The sequence below is a fragment of the Capricornis sumatraensis genome, chromosome 11 (assembly GCF_032405125.1).
Source record: "Capricornis sumatraensis isolate serow.1 chromosome 11, serow.2, whole genome shotgun sequence".
In the NCBI taxonomy this organism is placed as follows: domain Eukaryota; kingdom Metazoa; phylum Chordata; class Mammalia; order Artiodactyla; family Bovidae; genus Capricornis; species Capricornis sumatraensis.
The window spans coordinates 78,216,987-78,241,192 of NC_091079.1; positions in this window are offsets into that span (position 1 = coordinate 78,216,987).

Here is a 24,206-nt window from a genome sequence, read left to right on the forward strand (position 1 = left end):
AAACTACACAGTACAAGTCTTTTCCAGAAAAAAAAAAAAAAAATATATATATATATATATATAGGCTTATTAGAGAGAAATGTTACAAATTGTCCAAAGCATAAATCATAAACTTGACCCCTTTTTAAGCTTTCTATTAGGACTGAAATAATTGATACTGACAGAACAAAGAAAAGATTCTCACGACCATAAAAATCACTTTGCTGCTACCAATATAACTGAATCCTACCTCTAATGGATTATGTGGCCAGGCCAGCCTCATAATAACATCTAGTAACTAACGCTGTCCATACACTGGTGTTCAATGGGCAAAGACCCCATTTAATTAAGAAGATGGATTTATATGTGCTAATAATTCAGGTTAAAGCTCTGAGACCATTATATTACTCAAGCTAAAGAAAAAAATCTTTTTTGTTTAATAGACCACCACTTTTCTTCTTGCTGAGTAGACTCTCCCATTTCTGAAAGATACCTGATCAAAAGTATTCTTAGAATATCAGTTATGTTTTAAGTATATGAAAGCATATTATTTATTTAGCACATGTTTATATAATTCATGTCAGGATAATTGTCTTCAATTTTAAAACAGATTCTCTTTACAAAGAGGGATTATTAATCTTGTGAAAACCTGATGTTGAGATAAATCTACTTATCAGACATAGACATGGAAAAACATAGCCAGTTTAACTTAGGAGCAAAGTTATCTAGAAATAACTTAATGGGCCCTACCATGTGTGGTTTTTATATATTTCATTATTTGCTCTAGCCATAAATCATGACATGTATACCCCTGGCTAAAACATCTTCTGGGAATAAAGCTCCTTCATTACAAAGTTAATGTTGAAAAGCACTTTGTAAATCAAATGAAACAGAAACACTGGGACTCAGAAATGAACTTCAAAAAGTTCCTAGGTCAAAGCTACACATTGCCTCAGGCTGAACAAAGATAATAGAAGTGACCAGCCCTAGACCACGCTGAGACGTATTTTTGTCAAGCAGCTATTATACACCAGGCACTTTCATAGTGAACCAGACACTTGTATTCAGTTTCCTTTCACTGTGGTGATCACTCTTCACTTTCAGGGCCCCTGGGATCTCTGGCTCTCTATCTTTGTATCTCGATATCCTATCAGAGCATAAGAAGATCTGCCTTCAGTTACTTACATCCTCTTGTCTGACCTACTAATGACACTTAAATTAGACACTGAAACTGGATGTGACATCTTCATCTGCCATGTGCATTTTAAAGTTTTCATCTGTATTGATGGAATAAAAAAAAAGGGCCCATCCAGCTGAGGCTCAAGGAAGCCCACTGCCAGAATTGTGGGCAATGAGAGTTACCTGCTGCCAATTCTTCCTCCAGAATCCAGAGCTGCAAACCAAGTTTCCTCAGTGCACTTTGTTTTTTCCAGAAATGTTTCTTCCTTTCACCAGAGCTCAACTCAAGCCTAACCTCCACTTATTCTCATTTCAGCCAAACCTGCTCTTCTCTTTACCACCTTGAAATTTATCCACAGTAGTTATAAAAACTAGAAAAAGAGAAAGAGGAGTTTTGCATTCCACATGCCTCTAGACAGGGCAAAATATAGTTATTTTAAGAATGGAAGTTGGGAGAAAGGAATTGGGAAGGAAAAGAGCTACCACATTCTTTACTGAGCATGCAGTTTCATAATGAAATAACTCAGGAATAAAATAAAGGAAAAAATAGTGCTTTACCCATTTGCTTTGTATAAATATCCAGTACTTAATAGTCAATGTGAACATTTCAGTTTAATTTTTCAATTCCTGTAATGCCTACATTACTCTGATCAGGCTCAAAGTGATGAGTATATGACCACAAGGCCTTAGATTAATTTAGCTATCATTACTAGTAAGTACTAGTAACCACAGCAACTACCTCTCATCTCCTTAAAAATTCTCCTTATATATGTCTATCTGACTTTCCTAATTTAAAGAAATTTAATATAAAAATATTCTCAGTGTGATACATCTATCCAACTTATCTTCCATGTACAGATTTAGTATCTCTTCATAATATCTCTTTAATAAAGAATTAATGGTGTTTGTGAAAACTAAACAAATGCTTGCATTCCAAAAAAAAAAGTCTCTCCAGTGAGTCTAGTAAGTATCTAGAAATCTTTACTCCTAGATCTCTAACTGCCTAATAAGAAAACCATCCTCGATTAGGGATGGGAACTCTGAGAGGGAATTCAATATTGCAGAGCATGCCTAAGGATTGAATTATGTAACATGCCATAACCTCCATAATTAAAAGGCAACTGAAATCAGTGTTTTCACAAGTCAGTATGTCATTCGGCAGAGTTACCATGATCATCGGCTTTGAAATATTCCAGTGTCATTTGCCCAACAAACAGAACACTTAGTTTTAAACCTGTGCTAGTCACTCAGTCATGTGCAACTCTTTGCAACGCCATGGACTATAGCCTGCCAAGCTCTCCTGTCCATGGGACTCTTCAGGCAAGAATAATGGAGTGGGTTGCCATTACCTTCTCTGGGAATCTTCCCAACCCAGGAATTGAACTCAGGTCTCTTGCACTGTAGACAGATTATCATTTGAGCTACCAGGGAGGTGCCCAGGAGTAAGTTAACTAAACAACAAATTTATAAAGATGCATGCATGCATGCTCAGTCATCTCCAGCTCTTTGCAATACCATGAACTGTAGCCCACCAGGCTCCTCTGGCCATGGAATTTTCCCGGCAAGAATACTGGAGGAGGTTGCCATATCCTACCTCCAGGGGGTCTTTCTGAGCCACAGGGAATGAACCCCACATCTCCTGCATCTTCTGCACTGGCAGGACAATTCTCTGCCACTGAGCCACCTTGGAAAGCCCTTTATAAAGATGGGGCCAGTCTAATACCCAGGCTTTAACAAAGGCTGAAATGATCACCGGTGTATTAGAAATCACCAATCATTACAAAAAAAAAAACTCTCAGGATTCTGAACAGCATGGAAAACCAAATGGAGGGGAGATTTAAATTAAGTTGTTCCCTCGAAAAGCACCTACAGGTACAGATTCCCAAATGAAACTGAGGCGTCTCCAATTTGCTCAACAGAGATGCCAGAAGCCACGCAGCTGAGTAAGGGGTTTGAGGCTGAGCTCATCAGTCTTTCTCCTCAGGAGGCCACTTTGAATGCACTAAAAGAGAAATCATTTTTCTCCTCCTTTAAGCAGTATGATTTGATTTGGAGACTTCTCCCACTACATTTTGTTAAATAAACAAAAAATGTGAAGCTAACTGCTGCTTATTGGTCTTACTGAATGAATATCTAAAAATGCTTTTCATGGCAAAGAGAATCCTTCTTAATCCCAAATTCCACAACCTATACTTGTTACCTCTACAAATTTGTTAATCATCAACTTTAATCTCTGAAATTAAATATCAGGTCATGGAATTTGCTCCATTTCTTATACAGGTGCTACTCTAAGAAAAGTTTATCATCTACTGGAAGGAGTTTTACCTAGTTCTATTTTTAACATGTTCTAAGCAATTTAAGTCTGGTCCTCAGATCTGAAACTCTGCTTCTTATATTGTCATTCCAAAATTCAAATGAGATTTTTTAATATTAGACTTGCAAATCGCAAGGTCAATGATCTCCTACTTACCTATCACTGAATCTAAAATTCTTCTATATTAGCTCTGTCCCATCAGAGAAGGCGATGGCAACCCACTCCAGTACTCTTGCCTGGAAAATCCCATGGACGGGGGAGCCTGGTGGGCTGCAGTCCTTGGAGTCACGGAGTCAGACACGACTGAGTGATTTCCCTTTCACTTTTCACTTTCATGCATTGGAGAAGGAAATGGCACCCCATTCCAGTGTGCTTGCTTGGAGAATCCCAGGGACAGGGGAGCCTGGTGGGCTGCCGTCTATGGGGTCACACAGAGTCGGACACGACTGAAGTGACTTAGAAGCAGCAGCAGCAGCAGCAGCTCTGTCCCATGAGTTCACCAAAGCGAACACTGAAAGTATTCCAAACACCCTGATACCTAACAAATTGGAAGGGATAGGCCAGAGCCTTCCTCATACCAGTGCTCATAAATTAGGCTGGGCTCATCTGAAGGAATCTTAAAAATGTTTGGAAAACAGAGCAAGTTGAGAGAGGAGGGCCCAGGCCAGAAAAGTTTGATGGGGAAGTGAAAAGAAGGAAGAGGGAACCAAAGAATAAAAAGGGGAAAACTAAACAGGAGTACAGTAGGACAGTCATGATCAGAGACCTACAAGGTCAAAGAGCATGGATGCAAAACATCAGAAATTTAAGGTTAAAAGCCAGTTTCTAAGGATATTCTGTACCTTAAGTGGATTGCCCAGCTGGAGATAGTTGCTGTTTACGTGTCATAAAAGAATTTCTTTTTTATAATTTAGAGATCTGAAGATTTATAAGAGCTCTCCCATTTGCTTTGGCAAACAGAACACATCTCTGTCAACCCTATAAAGTCAAGTATTCATCTCTTTCATACACTCACATCATGGACATATATGTAGATTTATCAAAACAGACACAATCACTATATTACAATTATATGTACTACAATTATATATAAGTACAGAAGTTAAAATTTGAGGCAGCTTAGTCACAGTCATCTGTTTAATGAACTCTGACACATGAGCTAAATCTAAGATCTTTACTAATTTGTACTCAGGATGAGTACGTATTAAAATTTACTTGAACCTCTTTTCCCTGAATTTTTCTTTCTGATGATGATTTAAATAAAAAGTCTCACAATTAATTTTCAGAATATAAATGTCTCACTCTTACTTGCCATGAATCATTTTTTAATTGCCCTATTTCTTGACTTAGTGATTATTGCTTGTCTGAATTACATTAGTTTTCCCCACCCTCCAAAAACCAATCTAGATAATATGCCATAATACTATAAAAATTTACAAGTATATGTTATAATACAAAATGAAAAGCTATTTTTAATAAATACATTCAATTATTGTTTTATGGATGCCTTTATCTAGCAGCCATCTATTCAATTCTCTAGTAAGAGAGCTTAAAATGAGTCTTAAATATGGGGAATATTGTTTCCATATTGCTGCTGCTGCTGCTGTATCGCTTCAGTCGTGTCCAACTCTGTGCGACCCCATAGACGGCAGCCCACCAGGCTCCCCTGTCCCTGGGATTCTCCAAGCAAGAACACTGGAGTGGGTTGCCATTTCCTTCTCCAATGCATGAAAGTGAAAAATGAAAGGGAAGTTGCTCAATACCATGAAGATTACCTTAGTAAAATGGAGCTCATACATAAACGAAAGGAAAATACATGTTAAGTGTCCCCCACTTTTGAAAAAACAATATACAAATAAAAATCCCCATCTACAGTCAGAATTCTGGATTGAAGCCAAATTGAATTGGTGCTAACTATGCCTATTTTTTACCCACGACACATCCTCCTTTTTTCTCTGGAAAAAAAATTAACAGTTTTCAAGAATAAAGCAACTTGACAAGACAGGCTGTATGCCACACACTGAGCAATACCTATTCATTGCTATTTAAATCAATGTTAAGAAAATTAGAGGTGGGAATAATTGACCTTAGACAATGCGTCTTCTTCCTTCCTACACACTCAAGAGCACACAGCATACACAGCATCTTAAGATCCCATGTGTCCTGTTTTTACTAAAGCTGTCTCTTCCATTCCTTGCTGTCTCAGAAGCAGGGACTAGATGTTATTGATTACTGCACCTTCCACAAAATGTTAGCATGTGGCCTCAAGGCAAGAAGTCACATGTCATGGTAGAAACACAGTGGCTTTGGAAATTAGAAACTGCTCAGTTTGATTCTCAGACATGTTCCTAATTTCTCTGAGACTAACCTAAAGTGTCATTATAAGGACAATATGAGACAATCTAAATTAAAGCATATAGCACAATACTCAGTACATTTGTACTGAGTATTAGTACATATTTACTGTGTACATAAATATTCATTTACTTCCTTCCTTCACTGAAACTAAGAAGACAACTATTTACATAAATATTTTAAAACCAAATAATTTGGTAATGTTTCCACCTGAGAACCACTGTAATAAATGATCTTTTAAACTGCCCATTTGATGGTGTGACCATACTGTTTTCTATATAGTTAGTAAGTCAAAGAGAAAAAAATTACTTAAGATACCATTAGTGTCATGGATGAAATAAAGACAGTATAGTTTAAAATTTCATCAAGAACCTAAAACCCTGAAAGACATACTAAGAAATATTTTAGTTAACATGCAGTATTCAACAAGCCTGATTTTCAAAGAACTATATAGATGTGACTAGAGATACATCCTAGGAGCACTTTCATAAATCCCTTGACAAAGAAAATAAGCAAAGGAAAAAAAATATATTGGCCAAGAGTACTTTCTCCTGTGATAGGTGTCTTAGTACCCTCTGAAGTTCTAAACAGAACAGGCTGCCTTGGGACTTCCCTGCGGTCCCGTGGTTAAAATTCCACACTTACAATTCAGGGGACATGGGCTTGATCCCTGACCAAGGAACTAAGATCCCACATACTGCACAGTTCAGCCAAAAAAGAAAAAAAGAGAAAGAAATGGCTGCCTTGAGAACTATCATTAGCTAAGAAAACCAACAATTAAACCAGAAAATAACAAAGTAAATTAAAATTTTTTACTGTGACTCCTGATCTAGGGGTCCACCCTTCCTATTTCCAAACCAAGGAACTCTGCTGCAAAATTCTTAGAATCAAGCAATAAAATGTATCAAATTTAAACTAAATGTTTAAACTTTACAACATTAATGTTACAATGTTTTAAATGTTACAACATTATGTTTTAAACATTACAACCTTAAGAACAGGTCAGTTAAGATTGCTACTTCCATATTTGAGCACATTGCAATTTAGTCACTCACAGCAGAAGATCCTTTTGAAGAAAGAAACTGTGCTTTATTTATATAGTACAGCTTCTTCACCCTCCAAGAACCTAGCATTATTATGTAAGTAGATATTTAGATAGCATCAATAAAATTAAAATAAATGAATATAATAAACAGAATATAGCAAAAAAAGTAAGCATGATAAAAGTCTGAGTCCTTTAAATGAAGAGAGGTGCCTGCTATTGTCACAGTATCTCAGTATCATTAATAGTAATAACCCTCTAGGGCATTATAACTTTTCGGTACTTATCAGACATAACACAAATTCAATACAATCAGTTAGATGTTAAATACAGACTTAGTAGCACCAATATCAGGATCACTTAGCCCAGACCCAGTATAATTATTGTCACCACATAATATTATACAACTTAAGGAGATAGAGAAAAAAACTTTGGCAGAGCTAATTCTACCTCCACCTAAATAAACACCTAAAAGCTCATATCCAGTATGATTTTGCTTCTAAATGCTTTGCAGATTATAACTGTGCCTCAGATCTACAGTTATACCAAATTGAAAATGCCAAAAATTCTTTAAACCCTCTATAGTATATTGCAAGATTTCTAAGAATATGATAAACACACACATTTATACATACAGAAGCTATTATGGTCAAGCTTGCAATTGACCATTGTATAATAATGTGCTATAAAACATTATTATAAAAGTTCATTTTTCAAAAAGGATTTATATACGTATAAAAGTTGATGTATGTACATACTTTAAACTATATTAATTAATAACACTATTCACATAACTGCTAGAATTTCAAGAAATGTTCAAGTTATTTTAAAAGACTTCTATTAAAACTAATATAGAACTCCATGTCACTTGTTTAACATCTAAATATTAATTATTTGGTATGAATATTAACAACCTCAGTCCTTTAGGAAAATATCCTTCTGATCAAACAATCTGAAATTTGACTCATTCTGCAGATAAGTTTCCTATATGTTGAAAGCACACAGCCATGTGCCAAAACGAAACAAACCTAAGTGCCAAAATTGGGCGAGAATAAGGTTGTTTTCAGTTGCTTTCATTCTCTACTAGGATGGAAGGTCACGAAGATAAACAAAGCACACATTTGTTCTTAGAAAAAGACTGTGGGGTTTCCACGGCTCATCATAGTGATCTGGCTCTTCTGCTACATTTTAATCGGCTTAGATGAATCAATTCAGAATATCCTTCAGAATACAGATGAAAATCGTGAAATGACCCATATTCGAAAAAACCTTGATTCAAGTTGTCTGCATTTTATGATGATGAATGAGAGATGAAAAATCACTAGATATAGACTGTTCAACTGAAATATGGAGGCTGGGTTTATCTGAAAATATCTGAGCTGACCTCTGGGGTTCCACAGACCAATAGCTCTTTCACTTAAGCAAGTGTAAGGTTCAACTGGGGCTCTCATTACTTCATAGATTCCTGGGTTCCATCCACAGAGATTCTGTGCTGGTTATCTGCGGTGGGGCCCACAAATTTGTTTTGCTAACTATCTTCTGGGTAATGCTGATGCCTTTGGTCCATGGACCAACCGCATTTTCAGAAACTGTCATGTACTGCCTTTGGTTGTGGGATTGGTCACCTCTACATTCTAGGACCCTATCACAATCCTACTCTGGTCACAGCTAAATCACAGAAAGGAAGCCTAGCAAAGGTTAAGAAATATGTATTAAAAATAATCTTGAAATCCTTTCCCAACATAGTCATTGAAACCAACCCCATAAATGCCGATTTTCTAGCTCGAGTTTTGTGACACATTAGGTTATCTCCAATTATCTCCAGGGGTGATATAACAGTTTCACAAAATTAATTTTACTCCATGTTAATTGAACGAGGTTCACATCTGAAAAATGAATGTAAAATTTGTTGGTTGAAATGAAAGTAAAGACAGCTGAATCCATTAACTCTGCTCCTATAACCTAAAGCTCTTTGCTTAATTTTGTTAAATTCATTAAGGATTTTGCTTTTAACTTGGACTTTGTGCCTCATTCTAATAGAGTGGCAAAATGCTATGGTCAAGCTGCAAACTATTTATGGAAGGGTAATTACAAATATGCAGCCATGAAAGTAAAAGACACTTACTCCTTGGAAGAAAAGTTATGATCAACCTAGATAGCATATTGAAAAGCAGAGACATTACTTTGCCAACAAAGGTCTATCTAGTCAAGGCTATGGTTTTTTCCAGTGGTCATGTATGGATGCGAGAATTGGACTGTGAAGAAAGCTGAGTGCCAAAGAATTGGTGCTTTTGAACTGTGGTGCTGGAGAAGACTCTTGAGAGTCCCTTGGACTGCAAGGAGACCCAACTAGTCCATTCTAAAGGAGATCAGCCCTGGGTGTTCTTTGGAAGGAATGATGCTAAAGCTGAAACTCCAGTACTTTGGCCACCTCATGCAAAGAGTTGACTCATTGGAAAAGATTCTGATGCTGGGAGGGATTAGGGGCAGGAGGAAAAGGGGATGACAGAGGATGAGATGGCTGGATGGCATCACTGACTCGATGGACGTGAGTCTGAGTGAACTCTGGGAGCTGGTGATGGACGGGGAGGCCTGGCGTGCTGCAGTTCATGGGGCTGCAAAGAGTCGGACACGACTGAGTGACTGAACTGAACTAAACTGAACTGAACTGAATTACAAATATGTAAAGGCTCTGATGAGCCCAGTAAATGCCAGCAGCAGGCACCACCACTCTATGGTTAAGGAGATAGATCACTTACAGGTCCTTTCTTTCACCAACGTTCTAGGTCCAAAATGAGGTACTGAGAACTACAATGATAAGTCTTAAAAACTGACGCTTTATCACTATCTTCAGACTAGAGGTAATTATTTTTTTAAGGAATTTTTTTTTTCCAGAGTGGCACAATATCTTTCTAGAAACAAACATAAAACCTAATTACCAAGCCTTTGAAGAAAGAAAAAAGCTTGTTGAAAAATTACGAGAAAATATTATTCAATATTTCACCCAACACGTTTATATAGCTAGTTGCAGATTTACCAAGAAGCAGAAACTTGAGGTGAATGTGTGTGTTGGGGGAGGGAGTAGAGAAAGCCCTACTGCCTCGCTGGAGAACAGGAGAAATAATCTGAGAAGGAGAATGTAATACAAATTATGTCAAGTCCTAAAATGAAAGCAGAAGTTGGATTTCATGAAGTAGATAATAGGGAGCCATAGAAGATGTTAAGCAATCGTAACACGTTGAAAATCATTTTTGAAGATCAAGCTGGTAGACTTGAGTGAGAAGGATGAAGTGATAACAAAGAGAAACAGAGGCAAGTTCAAGACCCATCCCTAGAAAATGCAGGCAAGAAATATAAACATCTTGGGTAAAGGGATGAACACTAAGCATTACAGTAATCAAGTGAGTGTGTGGGGCGGGGGGGAAGGTCATAAGCCATAACAACCGCAAAAGAAAATAACTAAATTTGGACAAGAAAAAAAAAAATCCATCATTTTTATCTTTTAAAGTAGGGAACTATATGTTTTGTGTGTATATGTATATAAATGTATATATATTTATCTAGTTCTTTGATATGTCAGTTATATGTATAGTTTATACATATTTATTTCCCCTATTTATAGGCCTGACGGAGAAGGCAATGGCACCCCACTCCAGTACTCTTGCCTGGAAAATCCCATGGATGGAGGAGCCTGGTGGGCTGCAGTCCATGGGGTCGCTGAGAGTTGGACATGACTCAGCGACTTCACTTTCACTTTTCACTTTCATGCATTGGAGAAGGAAATGGCAACCCACCCCAGGGACGGTGGAGCCTGGTGGGCTGCCATCTATGAGGTCGCACAGAGTCAGACATGACCGAAGCGACTTAGCAGCAGCAGCAGCATAGGCCTGAAGGCAGTGGAAAGCAGCACAATCGCTTATAGGTTCTTAGATCACAGATCCTTCTGATCTTACAAAAAAGAAAAAGCAAGGATGAAAGGGAATCCACTAAAAGTGTACAAGGAATCGAACAAAGCCATATCTAAATTTTGCTGCTGACCAGTCAGTCAGTCATTTAATAAATACCTCATGAGGACCATTCATGTACCAGCCAATGCCTTAGATGCAAGGAACAAGACAAACACATCCAAGCTGCTAACTCCTCAGAGCACTACAAATATATAAGAATCTGTCCTCTTCCTCTAAAGCAGTTATAAACTTGAAAACCAAGCACCAAAGGGAAATCACTGTTTTCCCTAGAACAATAACAATACTGTTTCATTTTGCTAAAGAAAGTCTGAATTACAGGATGACACAAAAAGGTAGAATTCTGCTGAAAGTGGAAAGTTTAAGCACTGTTTGTTGCAGTTTGTTTTCATGAAAACGTCCATGTAAGTTTATAGTATAGTTTTTATAGTTCAAACAGATGTAATCAACCAGGTGTTGATTACCTAAAAGGAAAGAGAGAAGGAAGAAGACAGGGCATGCTTAATCTTTTCCCGGTGTCATCCTTTCAATAAGAGAAGCACACATTTTTGCCAGTTCATTACAGAACCTGATGACATTTACATGTTCAAACACATACTCCATTTAAATGAATGCCTTGTGATTATTATAATTAAGTTCCTACCTGAAATTTATAATATCTGCTAAAATAAACTGCATTTCTTTATTTTATTTTGCAGTATCCTATACTGTATTGGTCAGAATGCCTTTGGGCATATTTCTTACATGTATAAACCTAAATGGTAAAGCAAATAAATAAATTGGCTTGTAAGCAAGCTCTCTTGCTATTTCTATATACTCTTCTTTCTAACAAAGGAAAATAAACTGGGAAATTAAAAGCAATTAAAAGCAGGTAACTTTAATAACATCTTTAAATCGTAGGTACACAAGATCAGAAAATTAAAAATCAAGTTTGTTTGTCAGAAGTCATGGTGAGTGAAATTATTACTGTAAAAACTTTAAGTACACTGATCTACAGGGTCCAAACTTTTTTGAAGTTTCAGAAATCTAAATTCCAAATAAACCAAAGTATTAGCAACATGAACAGACTGATTAAACTGCCAAAAAAAAAAAAAAAAAACCAGAATAGGGAAAAAAAACACCGAAAACTGGATTAATGAATTCTTGACTGGAGAATTTTTGGTGCAAAATTCCTTAAGACCATATGATACAATACATAGTATGCTACAAGACTAAAGCATGACAAATTCAATTGTTCTCATCGGTTAAAAAGTTGTATGTGTCTGTGTGCACACACGTGCGCGCACACATGCGCGTTTATTGACCAGTAGTGATTTATAAAACCAGAGGGCTTCCCTGTGGCTCAGCTGGTAAAGAATCTGCCTGCAATGTGGGAGACCTGGGTTCAATCCCTGGGTGGGGAAGATCCATTGGAGAAGGGAAAGGCTGCCCACTCCAGTATTCTGGGCTGGAGAATTCCAAAAGAGTTGGACATTACTGAGCAACTTTCACTTCACTTGCATGTCACTGACCAATAGTGATTTATAAAACCAAAGCTCCAAATGCCTTTGGCAATGTATTTTATTTTGCCAAATAAAAACAGCAATGATGCTAAAAACTTGTTAACACAAAGAATACAGTTTTAAGACTTTAGAATATCACTTTAAGTCTGCCATCTTTTCAAATGAGTAAAATCTCTTGTTAAAACAGTGTCAAGTTTTATATAATTAAAATTTGAATAAAATAACACGTTACATCTCAATCTATGGACACTTTAAAACACTTAAAGGGTTTTGTAAAATATCATCCTACTACATATAATGTTTAAAATTCAAAAGTTGCACTGCTTCTCATTTTAATGTATGTGGTTTTGTTATACAATTAAATGCATCAGACAGAACACAATTAAGGAATGGAACATTAGTATCTGTTTTATCCTCTTTGAACATACAGATGTTAAATGATCATACCTCACCAGTACATGCCTACTGCAACTCATGTTTCACTTTCCAAACACTCAGGGTTTAAAACAGAGCAGACTGCACTTTTGATAACATCTGCTACAACAAATAACAAAAAAAGAGTGTGAAGTCTGATGAATGTTTAAACAGAACATTTTTTATGGATCAGCTAAATCTTTTCTGCTTTTTAATTAAAAGTAAAGAAAATGGAACTTAATTATCCTGTAAAGATTAGCTTGTGGGCATCTTCCTGTAAATTACTTCTAATTGAAAGCAAATTGTCAAGTGACATTCAAAGTACTGTCCTTTAAAACACAGCTGTTCTACTGCTGATTTCAGTGCATCGCAGTGTTTTCTTGTTACAATATGGCATATTTGAATATTTTAACAATTTCACTGGTTTTGTATAGATTTCCATTTAACATATCTTAATCACATTTCTTCCTGTAAAAAAAGTTAGCATCCGTAAGTGCTTTGCAGCATTTTGAGCCAGCCTATCATGAGAGCACTCCACTGAGGTTTACTTTTTTAGACTTGCTTACTTTAAGTACCACTACATCTGGATAATTATGGTCCAGGAAGTGGGCAGTTACACTCATCAGACTACTGTCACAACCCAAGTCTTTATGATACCTGTATAAGTCAGTCACAGTTTATTGATGCTTTAAAATGTATTAAAAATTCAAATGAAACTCATATTAGAAACTGAAAACAAACAATTTTTCAGAATTTAACACTTAACAGAAACTCTAGTCCTTTAAAAAAATTTTAAATAAATGCCTCAAGGGTAATATGAAGACAGCTAACATAGGAGTTCTGATATAAGAATTTATTAGGAAGAGTAGTAAGTAGCAAATGAGAAACACAAATGCACTAACCCACAAAACCCATTTACATATTTATCCATCCACCAACTATAGTTGGTTGATTACCATTGCTTAGTGCTGTACTCAGCTCTGGAGGCATCACAAGAAATAAAATCAACAAAGTCCCAGCTCTAATGTAACTTACACCTCAGAAGAGGGAGAATAATCTCTGGTTCTTGGGTATAGACTTTTTAAAACAATCTAACGACAACAACAAGAAAGTGCTTGCTTGCATGAAATACTTAGTTCAGGTGAGGATATGTGCTTTGGAGAAAAATAAATCAGAGTAAGGGGACAGCCATAGACAAAAGAAGGTGACACTGTCTTACGTGAGGTGGTCAGAGAGGCTTCTCTAATAAGGTGACATCTGAACAGACCCCAGAGTGACTTTATGGTGAGAGGCAAACACACACACCGTGTGTAAGACAGGACCAGAAAGGGTCCCTTCAAAAGAATTAGGAAAGGCTTCTAAAAAAAAGAATTTTCACAGTCCAAGAAAATATCAATAGTTGGAAAAAGACCAAGTTAGGAAGTGAAAAGATTATTAACCATGTTTGAAGATTTATATGTTTGCTTAGACAGTAATGTAACTCAAACCAAGAGCTCAACTAATACTACTTAATCTCCCCAGGTAAATAATTTATGTTCCCAATCTGAACATAATTTGAACAACACTAATGCTGTTCCCCAGAGTGAAATGATCTGTATGAATTCCTCTAACTGTAACTGACTGGTATAGATAAATAGGTAGGTAGGTACGTTGGTTGGAATATAGGTAGGCAAATAGATAAGGTTTCAATATTAACATTTAAAGTTTGTGTGTTTTTTTTTTTAATAAGCCAAAAAGCATTATATAACCATGCGGAAGTAAATCTTAACCACAAATCGAGTTCTGCTTTTTATGGCAGTATGTGTGGAGGAGACTGGTGGTGGTGGTTTAGTCGCTCAATTGTGTCGGACGCTTGCAACCTCATGCACTGTAGTCCGCCAGGCTCCTCTGTCCATGGGATTCACCAGGCAAGAATAGTGGAGTGGGTTGCCATTTCCTTCTCCAGCAGATCTTCCTGACCCAGGGATTGAACCCAGGTCTTCTGCACTGCAGTCAGATTCTTTACTGACTGAACTGTGAAGGAAGACTGAGAAAGGATAATAGAAAGCTAAATCCTGACTCTTATTCTCATCTGTTCAAATATATCAGCATATCCAGAGAAAAATTATGAGAGGAATAATATATACGAGAAGGAAAATAAAGATGATACAATAGGAACTGTGCATGCTTTTTGTTTTAAAGTCATAGCAAAAGAAGAAAAACTAAATGTAAAAAAGGAGTACTGCCTAGACTTGTTTACAAATTAAAGTTATGCTTTTCCTTAGCACTGAAATGGTGTGTATCACAAACACTATTAATTATCTCTAATGAAATTCACCAAAGGGGTTTTAAAAAACTATGTCCTAGATACCATGTATGTTATAACTGAGACTGTTACTGTATAGCAAAAAAAACACACTTTAAAGCATGTAATGAAAGAAGCAAGCATATTATAGTTAGGAATTTAAAAGCTGCTAAACTAAGCTTATACAATGGGCACAAAATTAAAACACAATTTTATGAAAGAATACTTGAACCATCCAGCAGTGTGCAAAATCAACACACTATCTATGGGGCACTCAAGGCTTGATCCTAAATGATAGAAGTCTAAAATTTAGATTAGACACCAGCTAGCCATAATCATCAGACGCAACTGAGCAACTTCACTTTCACTTTTCACTTTCATGCACTGGAGAAGGAAATGGCAACCCACTCCAGTATCCTTGCCTGGAGAATCCCAGGGACGGGGGAGCCTGTTGGGCTGCCGTCTATGGGGTCGCACAGAATCGGACACAATTGATGCGACTTAGCAGCAGCAGCAGCAGAACCCATAATTATCACGTTTAGTATAAAAAGTGATTCTAAATACACAGTTTTCTCACTTCAGTGTAAGAACAACCTGAAGGATTTGTTAAAATCCAGCTTTCTGAGCCCCACCACTCTTTTCTGAATCAGGAGGTCTGGAGTAGAGTTCAGGAATTTGCCTTTCTAACTATCTCCCCAAGGGATGCTAAGGCTGCTGGGTCCAAGGGAAATTGCAATCATTTTAGCTAAATAATTTTCTCCATTAATTAAATACTAAGTTTTGCTTTTATGTAAAAACTGGACCATTTTATCTATAGGGAAAATGGTCCCCTGTCTTTTTCACAGCAATAATTTGAACATACATTTTAAAGAAGACAGACATTTGATTTGGGGAATAAAGAAATATTTCTCTCCTATTAATATTCCAGATTTCATTATTTACACTTCTAATCAGCAACATTATCTGTAAACCAAATTTAATCATTAGATATGTAAAGACAGTAGGCACAATTTCACAGCAGCCCAGGTTTCAATGAAAGGATTTTGAGTTAGAAGTTTTAAGTGCAAAATTGAATGTCTACCTAAATATTCCAGTTAGATTTGATGCTTATTTCACAACTTTGAAATAAGATAGAAGATAGTTATTTTCACAGCAGAGGAAATATGACAATTTTGTATCCTCCAAAAATCACCAATAAATAGATGAATGAATGAATAAACCAAGTCTTAACATGCTAAAATATGCACAAAGGTAAGAATTTATTCAACTCTTCAGTGTCCAAAAGGAAATAGAATCTGTTTAAATTCTTCTTTGCTCCTCCCTTGACAGCCATCTTTCCCTCCTTCTTAACCAATAACCTTCCATTTCCTTGAACTTTCAGCTCAAGATTCACTCAATACAAAAGCTTGTCTATCTAACTTAGATCTACCTACAGTATTCTATTCCTTTATTTATCTGATATTTCTTCTCGGAATAAATTTACTACTAGAGTATTTCACAAACTTTAGAGTGGAACTTTCTGTCTTTTTTCTGTACCCAGAGTACCTAGAATAAACATATAATGAGGAGTAGGTTGCCATGTTTCATTACATTTCAAACCCATCCGAGTCCAGGAACTCATAACTCTACACCTGCATTGCTTTAACAGTTTCTCAGATGGGCTGCCTGCCTTCAGCCTCTGTACAAATTATGTTTTATGATATCATACTCGGCCCAAAAGTGTATGTTTATATTCCAGAATCAATGAGTTCTAGAATTTCTAAGGATGTTAGAACTCTACAAGTTTAATACCAAAGCTATGAAAAAATGTTTTTCTTTATCCTTTCCTTCTGGTCTCTAATCTCCTAAAAAGTACTATATATCCTTTAACCCGCTAATCTTACTGCTTGAAATTTATCCTTCCAGAAAAACCTAAAAGATGGAAATGATATGCATTAATTTAGTTCTTTCAGAAGTTACAAAAGTTGGATACTAGCCAAATGCCTTAAAATAGAATGTTTCAACTGCAGCAAATCCGCTAAGAGATCACAGGACAGAAAGGCAAAATTAAAACCAATAAGACCATATAGAAATATGGAAAATATTTCTTATAAGCATAATAAAATGATATATCTACCATGATTACACATGTAAATAAAATATAAATACTGACATAGAGAACACGAAAACAATCCATGTAATAGGGTAGTCATGTATATTTTTTATATTGCCTTTGTCAGAAATTGAGGTCAGTATACAACGAATATAGACTTCTTCATCTTTTATATCTTCATATAATGTATGTAATGAACTTTATCATTTAGAATGATGATGCAGAGTTTCTACGAGGTCTTAAATTACCAAGTTTCATTGTGTTCACTTAAAGTGAATACAAACTTCAATGGAGAATTTTAGTAAAGGTTGTATGTAATATGTTAGTTTCTGGATAACCATCAGTTAAGTTCAATTAATCAAAATACTCCTTGGTTCATTCCAGGTTCTACCTTGTATTGTGTACAAGAATAATCAAGAGCAGATGGGCTTTGTTGTCACTTTCTTTACAAGTTTTGTATACAATTACAGACCACAGAACTGAACAGGAATTGAGCAGCTCATGTCCAGGCCAGTCCTTTGATAAGGTATGTCTTCCACTATTTTTCATCCTTGTTACTTTGAATTTTCATATGGATTTAACAATGGATAAATAAAAAGCCAGAATAGCTCCATGAGTGACTTATTTTCATTTAAAAATTCTGGCATTAAAAAAATCCAGTACCTAATCAGTTAATACTAATGCCTTCAAAGACTCTGCATGTCTACTAAATAATAGTGCAACCTTATAGTGGGACAATTTACACCCAGGCTCCCGGGACTCATTTATCATCTTTTTCCATAACCCCGTAACAGTTCTTTTGGAACTGAGGAAGAAGATAAATGGATCCCTGAGAAACAAATATTTACAAACCTTTTGAAAATGCTGTTTAAGTAGGAAAGGAAATATTCTATTATCTATGCTGATCATATGAGAATTCACTTTGCAGGATCAAGTGGAGTGTGAACTGTACAACCTCATAAGCATTTGCAAATAAAATCAAACAATTCCAGATTTCAAACTTATAAACAAAATTCCAAATCCCAGTCATCTTTTCACATAATTACAAACAGGTATGCTGACTTCCTATTCATAAATGGATTATCTAATATGTGGAGTATCCACCAGCACCTTTATTGGCTTACTGTCGTGTACCCCTCATTACCTGGTCCTCGAAAAGAAATGAATAGAAGTTGAAATGCAAACACCATCAATAGTAAACTACAATCCTTGAGTTTCACATGATCACCACACACATTAACCATTAGCATTCTCTTTCTCTTAGTTGGAATAAGAAACATTTTCTTCTACAGAGTATTTGTAAAATTGAGTAATATTACAATACCCTCAGTTTTTCATTTCACTTTACTTACACAGAAAAAGCCAGAGAGAAACACATCAGTATTTTGACCTCAATGAGCCAGGATGAAATCTGAGATTTGTAATTTGATGAGACTGTGCTGAGATAATACAGAACTCTCTCCCCTAAATTCCTGGAAAAGCATTTGAAATCATAAGATGGTAGATTATAAATCTTGGCTTCCTGTACAAATGACTTTGTTACAAAAATGAATACATACAAATGTAAAACATACAATATTCAGCATTATATAAGTAATACTGCTTTTTGTTATTACTATTCCCTTGTTCCTTACTACATGATTATTTATCTATGTAAACTATGTGATGTGTGGAAATCACAAAATACTAACAAGACTTATTTATAGAAGGAAGAACGTCTAGGACTTACTTCTGTCAATTGATTCTGTCCCAACATTTTAAATATCACACACACACAGGTCTTCTCAATGTTCTCATTAAGTTTGATAACAGTATTTTAGAAAAAGAGTTCACTACTACTGCATTAAGGTAATTTATCAGGGTAGCCTGTGACTTAGACACAACCCTTAGTATGTTGTTCTATTTTCTTTATCATTTTTTGTTTTCTTTGTTATTATTTTTAATATGGTAAACATGTCTAACGGCTGTAATATGTTTCCCCAATCCCATATGAATGATAAAGACAAGCTACTAATTTGAAATTTAAACACTTGAATAAGCCAGAAGGGGGATAAAACAGAAACTGTAAGAGAGCATAATGGAATGGAAATTGCTCAAACTAACTGAGCGATAGGGCAAAGCATACTGACATACGCCACATCTCTGAATGAAGCAAAGGTATGTCACATGCCACCTCTGGGCTTGGTTGTGTCACTGCCAGTTTGCTAAGCTGTTCTCTCTGCCATACCTGCTATATAACAACTAAATGTTAGAAACTTCAGTTATCATATTTGAAATATAACCTCTTGCAGACAGGAAAAACAGTACTCTAAGCTGCGGCTTCTGAGTTTTCACACATCTCATATTGAATATGCATTAACTTTTCACAGTAAGATTTATGAATGTATTTTATTAACTATAATACAAAAATAACGTGTTAAAACAACTTAGTGAGACTATACCAACTCTAAGCTAAATCTCACAAGCTGTGAGAAAATAAGGTTCTTGTTAATATCAATGACTAGAAGTTTCATGTTCCATATAGGCTTTTGATTCATGATCAGTAAATTGGATTTCTAATGGTAAAAGAATAATCACATTAGAGTGAATACTTAAAAGGGCTTTCAGTAAATTTTTCTATCTGATGCCTAAAGGTTTCCAGGGGATTTTATATTATCTTAAATTGTCTAAAGTTTCCAATAACATACTTTCTTAAACAAGTGAATAAAAGGCCCCAGATTTCTACCCATAATTCTTTGTTTAAGGCTGTGTGGCACTCCTGGGCTGACATTTCATTCTCTATTATAGGTGTAGTTGCATCTGGTTTCCTCAAACAATAATCCACACGAGGATAGGAACCATGTTTCAAAACTGAAAGGATTTACTCAGTACTTAAGTCTGCGATCCATTAGCAGGCATTTCCACCTATAGGATCACATCTTTGTTTTTAGCAAGTTTAACTTGTTTATTTTTTCTGATCTTAATAATAATACGTCTTTCATACCTGTGTACATATTTTAAACACCTTTGCTGATGTATAATTGACACAAAAATTACATGTATTCAATGCATACAATTTGGTGAGTTCAGATACATGCATACACCTGTGGAAACCATCAACACAATCAAACAAACGTACAATTTTCACCTTCAGAAGTCTTCTTGTGTCATATTCATTGTTGAATACATTATTCCATCTTGCAGAACCATTTCCACTGACAAAATGGGGTTGTGAAAAGAGCCCCTCAAACCTGGTTCAAACATTCGCTCCATCAACTGCAGTGTCACCCAGAAAGATGTCTCCAAAATAGGTTCAATTTTATCTGTCCTATATAAAATAGGATAAATCAGATAAATAACATAAACAAATCAAATGTATATAAAATGCTAAGCTAGGGACTTCCCAGGTGGCACTAGCGGTAAAGAACCTGCCTGCCAATGCAGATGTCAGAGACACAGGTTCGATCGCTGGGTCAGGAAGATGCCCTGGAGAAGGGCATGGCAACCCACTCTATCATTCTTGCCTGGAGAATCCCATGGACAAAGGAGCCTGGTGGGCCACAGTCCATGAGGTCGCAAAGAGTTGGACATAACTGAAGCGACTTAGCACACACATACAAAATAGGATAAAACAGAAATAATGTAAACAAATCAAATATATATAAAATGCTAAGTGGAGTCTCCAATACACAGGAGGGTTCTCAAAAACTGTCCTCCCTTCTTCAGAAGTAATATGTGATGCACAAGTATGTTTAACATAACTGTATATCACTGATTACCAAAGTAATGAAGGAAATAAATGTTTATTATATTCCCCTCCTATAAAGTTTAATATCATACATAACACTTAAAACAAGCAGGCCAAGAATCAAATCTATCCACTAATCTTACAATATCTACCACAATAGTATTTAATGTCTTTTCTTTTTTTTAAGTTCAAGAGAAATTATTCAAATATTTGTCAATTTCAGGAATGTTGCAGTTGCTCAGCAAATCTCCATTGAAAAAAATAAACACTATAATCACAGGAAATGGAATATTTAGAAATATTGTACACACACATAATAAAACTGACGTTTGAAAAGAAGTCTGTTTGAAAAATGCAATTTATCCTGGAGTTAGTTACAGCAGTGTAGAGAACACTCAAATTTCCACTTTCTCTATTACACTAATCTCAACGATGATGACCCATGAAGGGAACAATATTTGATGAGATATTTTTTGGCACACCCGTTGTGTTTGGACAAGATGGACAGCATTTTTACCCCTTGAGCCAATCTGCTCAACAGCAGATATGAAAACATCACCTGCTAGCCAGTCACACACTTGGAAGAGCTACCATACCTTTCAGAAAGTATAAGCTTCCCTGGATGGAAGAAATGATGCTACGGTATATGGAATTCAGTCATAGCACATCTCCTGACTGTGTTATCTTCAAAATCACAGTACCTTTTTGAAAAGAACCCCAATAAACTGAAGATAACAGCACAGAATGGTGCCCAACATGACTGCCTTTCAAAAGACGAAAACAAGAATAAAACTGAATTTTGGTAAAAAGATACAGAACACTGTTGTGTGTTTAAAGATCTAGAAAAAGCTCCAGGTTTCTAAAAGCATGTTTGGTAACCTATTATTATTGATTAAGACACAGAAAAAATTTTTTCATAAAGATCCTCAAAATGTGTTAGCTGAGTTCACTTGTTTTGATGTTAAAGTGATTTCATCTCAAAAGCATAAAAATGTTTGGATACATTCACACATACATACATCAGTTTCCTAATCAATAAGGTACACACAATAACAAGCTTTTACCTTTGCCATGGGAATAATATACACATATATTAGATCACAATACAGTTTGATTTTCTTAGGTTAGGGGGAATCACAGTCATTGCTGGTCTTTCTCGTTCTTTTTATATGAGTCATTTCTTATCCCATAATAAAAACATCCATGCATGGAAAGTTGTAAAAATATTATATTTTATATCAGTATTAATCAGTTACTCATATAGATGGTTGAACTCAAAACTGATCAGAGTACCACACTATCATTGTGCATAACTTAATACAAAGACAATGACTTATGTATCTTTCTACTGTGGTACTTAGAATCATGACACATACAAACAGGGCAAAGAGAAATAGATCCAGGAACTGCAAGATCTGAAGCCTACACAATTGGGAACCCTCTGTAAGAGGATACAAAATTATGCTATCAGGTATATATGAAAGTAAATATTTATTTAGAAAAAGACATCTCAGTAAATTGCAATTATTAAAAGTGAGACAATTATTTTTTTCTGCTCAATCTCCCCTTACCAAGATCCCAATAATACTTGTGGCCATTCCTAAGTGTGACAGAGGGAAAGTCAAGATGGAAAGAATTATCAGACTTAATTGTAGTTCAAACATCTTCACTTTGAAAATGTTATAAAAATATCTGATCTCACTGCTTGAGCCCCTCCCAAGGCCTTAGAAAGGGCCTCAGCAAGTGACAGTCCTGACACCTCTCATTTAGTTCCAGGGGAGTTGGTTGTTACTGATTCAATAACAAATATAAGACTTGACAGGTACCAATTAAATCTTTCTGGAAATGGCACCCCACTCCAGTACTCTTGCCGGGAAAATCCCTTGGATGGAGGAGCCTGGTGGGCTGCAGTCCATGGGGTCGCAAAGAGTAGGACAGGACTGAGCAACTTCACTTTCACTTTTCACTTTCATGCATTGGAGAAGGAAATGGCAACCCACTCCAGTGTTCTTGCCTGGAGAACCCCAGGGACGGCGGAGCCTGGTGGGTGCCATCTATGCGGTCGCACAGAGTCGGACACGACTGAAGCGACTTAGCAGTAGCAGAATTCACCAGAGAATGAACACAAAACATTCCAAGGCCCATCTAGAGTATGAAATAATCCAGGAATCTATGTCACCCATGTTGCCCCTTAACTCCATAATCCCAATCGCCCCCTGCCTTTTAAGGATCTATCAGATAATAAATCTAGCAAGTGATTATCCAGGCAAACCTTTACTTGCTTTCTTTCAGGGACAGTAGCTCTCTGCCTTACAATGAAGGCCATTCCATTTCAAACAGCTCTAACTGTTCTGCATGCCAAGCCCAAATCTGCCCTCAGTACATAGAACACAGACTCACAATGTTCTTTCAAGCTATTTTTTTCTAAGCTAAAAAAAAATAGCGAATTTCTCCTCTGCATGAGTTCCTCATATCTGGGTATAGCCCTCATATGAAACCTGTAATTTTCTTTTCCTATTAAACATCAGCCCTGGGATTTCTTTGGAAGGAATGATGCTAAAGCTGAAACTCCAGTACTTTGGCCACCTCATGCAAAGAGTTGACTCATTGGAAAAGACTCTGATACTGGGAGGGATTGGGGGGCAGGAGGAGAAGGGGACGACAGAGGATGAGATGCCTAGATGGCATCACTGACTCGATGGACGTGAGTCTGAGTGAACTCCGGGAGTTGGTGATGGACAGGGAGGCGTGGCATGCTGCGATTCACGGGGTCGCAAAGAGTCGGACACGACTGAGCGACTGAACTGAACTGATTAAACATCTCCAATTCCTTCAGCTATTGCTTGATGTTAACAATCCTCCAGACACGATATTGAAGGAGGACACGAACATAATACCCAAGATGTGTCTTTCCAGGACAAAGTACAGCACGGCTCCCTGTTAATTGTTTAATACTGAAGAATCATTCTGGACTGCAACATCCACTGAAGACTCACAATTAACTGAAACATCTATAAAGTTTTCATTTTGCCAACATACAAGGGTCACTCTTCTCTGATCTTGTTCGTCATTCAGTCATGTCTGACTTTATGAACCCATGGACTGCAGCACAGCAGGCTACCCTGTCCATCACCAACCGCCGGAGCTTGCTCAAACTCATATCCATTGAGTCGGTGATGCCATCCAAACAATTCATCCTCTGTCATCCCTTTCTCATCCTGCCTTCAATCTTTCCCAGCATTAGGGCCTTTTCAAATGAGTCAGTTCTTCACATCAGGTGGCCAAAGGATTGGAGCTTCAGCCTCAGCATCAGTCCCTCCAATGGATATTCAGGACTGATTTCCTTTAGAATT